Here is a 5981-nt window from a genome sequence, read left to right as displayed (position 1 = left end):
AGAGTGCCTTAGCATAGCTAAGTTCATCGGAGTGTCGGCCTTAATCCGTATCGGTAGATTTTGAGCTCGATTATTATATTAATAAACATATCTCAGCTTGTACTAAACCAGGTAAAATAATAACATATTAATAATATTATATTATATTATTATTAGTTGAGATGCCTGCTTTACTATACTTTTAGTAAAAATTGTTTCGTCGCAAAATCAGGTTGTTACACTCTACACTTAAAGAAAATTGTCCTCAAAATTCAGCTACCTATAAAAAGATTAGGATAGTCTGACTGCATTGTACTCTCTAATTCCCAAGTATATTCCTCTAGTCCTTCTTTTTCCCAAGCCACATTGAGTAAAGGAACTATCTTGCGTCTCAACTGTTTATCGCTTCTTTCTATAATCCTTATCGGTGATGCTGGGTAAGTAAAGTCACTTCTTAGCTATACTATTTCCGGTTGCAATACATGACTCTCATCGGTTATAATTTTTAAGTTGAGAAACATGAAAGACATCATGAAGGTTTGACAAATAGTGAGGAAGAGCGATTTGATATGCCACTAGATCGACTCTTTTAAGAATTTGGAAGGGGCCTAAGTATCAATGGTTAAGTTTTAGTCCTAATGGCTCGACCTACTCCTGTGGTAAGGGTTACTTTTAGAAAATTGTGGTCACCTTCCCCAAACTCTAAAGGTCTATGTCTATTATCATCATAGCTCTTTTGATGACTTTGAACTACTAAAATTATCACAAATTACCTTAATTTGTTTAGTCATTTCCTGAATCAATTCTGGGCCTAAGATAGTGGTTTCTCCCCCCTTCGTACCAACACAATAATGACTGACATTTCCTCCCGTATAAAGCTTCGTACGGAGCGATCCTGATACTCTATTGATAACTATTATTGTAAGCGAATTTTATCAGCGGTAGAGACCTATCCCAACTGTCTTCATGTTCCATTATACAAGATCATAACATATCTTCTAGAGTTCAGATAGTCTGTTCTGATTGCCCATCAGTTTGCGAATGATATGCTATTCTCATATGTAACTCTGTACCAAATCCCTTTTGAAAGGCTCCCCAAAATCTAGAAGTGAACCTCAGATCTCGATTAGACACAATAGTGGAAGGTACCCCGTGTAGTCGCACTATCTCTCGAATATACAGTCAGGCAAGTCTTTACAGTGTATAATCCACCCGAATTGGAAGAAAATGAGCTGATTTTGTTAATCTATCCATAATGACCCATATTCCATTGTGTCTTGTAGACATTCTGGGTAACCCTGTGATGAAATCTATCGTAATTTCTTCTCATTTCCACTATAGTATTTGGAGAGGTTGTAGAGTTTTCGAAGGCTTCAGATGTTCCACCTTTATTCTCTGATAGGTAAGGCATTTTGATACAAAAATAGCTACATCCTTCTTCATTCCCGGCCACCAAAATATTTGCTTAAGATCTTGATACATTTTTGTAACCCCACGATGCATAGAGAATCTAATTTGATGAGCTTCTACTAGTATCCTTTGTCACAAGTTTTTCGTATTTGGTATACCTATCCTGCCTTTATACCTCTACAATTCTTCCTTATCCTGGCATACGTCCCCTTGTCTTTTCTCCCTCAGACATGTCAACAGAGCCATTATTTCTAAATCTTGAGCTTGTGCTTACTGAATGGCAGTCTTGAAGTCATGATATATGCAACTGCGCCAAACAAAGTCAATATGGTGTCTCTTTCATTCCTTGTTTAAGATTTTCGAATTCCTTAACTAATTCCTCTTCTTTTATCATCATCCATGAGATACTCAAACTCTTTCTACTCAAAGCATTATCTACTACATTCGCCTTTTCGGGGTGGTAACTCAACTTGAAATCGTAATCCTTTAAAAACTTCATCCACCTACGTTGCCTCATATTAATATTTCTTTTTATCAAAGATGTATTTCAAACTCTTATGATCAGAAAAGACCTCAAATTAAACATCGTATAAGTAATGCCTCCATATCTTAAGACCAAATATAACTGTAGCTAATTCTAGGTCATGGGTTAGGTAGTTTTGATGAGCAAAAAATTAATGTGCTTAGATATTGGTAACTGCACCAAATCTTTTAAGTAATGCCACAATGAGCGGATATCGTTCCCATGAGGATCAACGGATTGAGGCAAGCAGCATCTTAAATCTCTAATTAGATTAGTCAAACCTTGGTAAAAGTATTGTGGATCTTAAATTAGAAGCAAGAACAGTGAAGAAGAGAATGAGAGAATGCTTGATGAAGTTGGAAGAAAATCAATGAATGAGTATGTTGAAGGCCTCAGAGAAGTTTGATTCTCGGAAGAATAATGCTTATGATTTCTTATTTTAACTCATGCAAAAATCTTTTCATAGCAAATCATTTGTAATCAAATTCCAATTCCTTGGTAATTTAATTTTTCTTAACCCAATTAATTGCCAATCTCTTGGTCAACTAATTAAGAGAAGAGGTGAAGAACGGTTTCGATTTTAAGCCACACAATATTTAAAAACTATCCCTAGTTGAATTATATGTCATGTATTCAAAACTAGTTCTAAATAATTAAAGATTATAAGATGAATTTCAAGTTAATTCCGAAATTAATTTTTCGAAAGTAATAATAGAATCCAAAGATAGAATCATAATATTTTCCAATACTTCAAACTATTGGCGATGAAGAACAAAACTCAATCTTGAAAAAGTAAAGAAGCATGAATTAAAATAAAGAAAACACTCACATTATAAATCCATACACCAAATAGAGCTCCTAATAACCTTTAACAATGGAGGTTTACTGACTCATGATAATGAAGAAAACTAAAGAAAAGAGAGAGATGCACATATGGTGATTCTGGATCCTCCATATTATCTCTCTTGTGAACCTTGTTCACTTATTTATATCCTAAGTTCTATCTAAAATTCAAATTCAAAACTAACCCTAATATTATCTTTAGGAATGATAATATAACTACCTACTTGAATTCAAATCAAATCTTAACAATAATTCAAATCTAATATAGAAATAAATTCTAACAACCAAATCTTTATCTTTTTAGAAAGAATTAATACTAACTAATATCTTGAATCTTGAATCTTCATATGAGATCAAGGCTTCTGATGAATGCATTATTAGAGTTGGGCCTTGGAAAATATTATATTCTGGGAGTTTTGAATCTTGGAGTGTTGGGTGTTGGCCTAATTGAGCTTCCAGTGACAAGGAAGCGCTGGGCTTGCTTCTTTCTATTTGGTTGTTGGCCTATTCATGCCAAAGAAGCACCAAGATTTGGTAAGGAGATGTCGGGCTTTGATGAGGGAGCCAGGTAGCGAGGGAATCCGAGCATTGGTGAGGGGAGCCAGGCAGTGGTGGTTGGATGCTAGGCACCCAGTTTTGATGTTTTGGGTCTGGTTGTGCCTCTTTTGGACTGTATTTGTGTTTTCTTGTTTAAAAAAGCTTTAATTCTTGATTACTTAGAGAACAAAAACTCCTTAAAACACAATAAAACTAAAAGAACTCTAAATTCTTGATTAATTTTGAAATTCCACTAGAAAACATAAGAATTTTGATTAAAATCTAAGAAAAATAATGAAAAAGAAACCTAAAAACTACTAAAGATGATAGGCATCAAGTTTCTTTCATGAGGCCTCAACTGTCGCAAAGTATATGCCACCACTTTTTCTGTTCTGCATCAATACACATCTCAATCCCTTCAGAGAAGCATCACAATATTTGAAAGGTTCTTGCAAATCTAGCAAAACTAGAACTAACGCTGTAGTCAACTTTTCTTTCAAGGTCTCAAAATTCCTTTTACACTCAGTCGTACAGACAAAAGGAACTTCCTTTCTTGTAAGATAAGTCAAAGGTAACGTTGTCTTGAAAATTCCCTGATAAATCCTTTGTAATATCCGGCTAATCCAAGAAAATTTCAAACTTCTATAACAGTCGTAGGTCGTTCCTATTGCAACACAGCTTCAACTTTTGAAAGATCCACTACTATACCTCTTTGCTTCACAACATGTCATAGAAATGTTACTTCTATTACCCAAAATTTACACTTCGACAGTTTTGCATATAACTTCTATTTCCTTAATATCTTAGTACAATCCTCAAGTGTTCCTCATGTTCTCTTTCCGTCTTGGAGTAAATGAGAATGTAATCTATAAAGACCACTACAAATTGGTCTAGATAGGGACAAAAAATGCGATTGATATAATCCATGAATATTATAGGAGCATTAGTTAGCCCAAAGGATATAACTGTATACTCATAATGACTGTACCTAGTCCTAAAAGCAGTCTTGAGTATGTCCGATTCTGTTACCTAAATCCGATGATAACCCGACTGTAAGTCTATTTTCAAAAATACCATAGCTTCCCTTAATTGATCCATCAAATCATCAATTTAGTCATAGAATAATATCTAACCCACATAAAGGCAGACAAATCAAATCATGTATAAAAGTTCTACCCTTAATGTCGAAAGACACGTGTCGACACACCAAATTGGTTTAAGCATTTTGCGATGTAGGTGTGTGAATAATTAAATTATATTTTAACTTAGAAAAGTCTAATCCCAATCTACGCGCAAAATTTATTGATGTAAAAGAATGCGTAGCACCCAAATCATACAGTACAATTAGAAGTTGAGTCTTGACACAGCACTCACCTTGGATCAGGGTGTCCGAACGTGTAGCATCATCAACCATCATAGCAAAAATCCGTCCTTCTTGCTGGCGCCTGATGCTTCCTGTGCAAGTCTTTTTGCATAATTTTTGGCCAAATGCCCAGGTTTACCACAATAAAAATAAACATTCATTCTTTGTTGACAATGTCTATTGTCATGACTCCTCCCACACTAGCCACATACAGGACTTGACTGAGCCGCTTGTGGTTGTTTGCCAGTATCTTGCCTTGGCTTGTCACTATTTCCGCTATTAGGACGAGCAAAAACATTACCACCTTGTTGGTTTCAATGTTGTGGTGGTCCAGTTGACTTAAAATTCCTTCTTTAAGTGGTCATATATCTATTAAAACTCATTGGAGGTAATTCTTGTCGGTTCATCCTTGCGGATGCTTCCTTTCGTGCACAATCTTCTATCCGTAGGCTCTTAGTAACCAATTCAACAAAGTTTTGTATTTCCATCGGAACCACAGTGTTCATCAAATCTTCACGAAGTCCTTCTTCAAATTTCAGGCACTTCCATTCTTCAAGCTCTACCGGGGTTCCTTGAAAGATTCTGGAGAAATGAAACAAGTCTTCAAATTTGCACGTATATTCTGCCACTAATATACTTCCTTGCTTTAGCTGCATCAATTCCATTTCCTTAGCATCTTGCATTATTCGTGGGAAGTATTTCTTATAGAACTTAGTTTTAAATACAGTCCATGAGATCTCTGCATCCTCTTATTGCAATAGACTCTGAATTCCTTGCCACCAGCATTGGGCATTGCCTTCTAACATATAAGATGCAAATTTCACATATTGCCCTTCCAGTACATGCTAGGCCTACAACGAGCTTTTTATACTGCGGAACCAATTACCAGCTTCAGTTGCAATAATTGTTCCTTTAAACTGAGGCAAATTCACTTTTAAAAAAGCAACCGTAGATATAGGCCTATCATAACCAACCAGATCAGCTTCATTGTCACCATTGTTATTCCCATTTTGTTCTCCCAAATGGTCAACTGTACTGGTAGTAACAGTCGCCGTTTCACGCACAGTCTCAGCCATGGTATTCATCGTAGCCATGAAAGTGTCCGTATCCAGTACAAGAACGTCACTGGGACATTACAAGAAAAATGAGGAGTACCGTTGGATTTACCGATTAAATGCATCTGACGATATAAACGATGCGGAAAGATGTTTACCGAAGGATTTTTTTTTCCCATGCGTGCAAGAAGCTTGTTGTACCTCTCTTTAGACTGCTGAGCTTGTTGGTGAAGCTCCTATGTGAGCTTCTACTCCTGCTCTCCCAAATGAA

Source organism: Arachis hypogaea, chromosome 16 (genome assembly GCF_003086295.3).
Source record: "Arachis hypogaea cultivar Tifrunner chromosome 16, arahy.Tifrunner.gnm2.J5K5, whole genome shotgun sequence".
Taxonomy (NCBI): Eukaryota; Viridiplantae; Streptophyta; class Magnoliopsida; order Fabales; family Fabaceae; genus Arachis; species Arachis hypogaea.
This window is presented reverse-complemented; position numbering follows the sequence as displayed.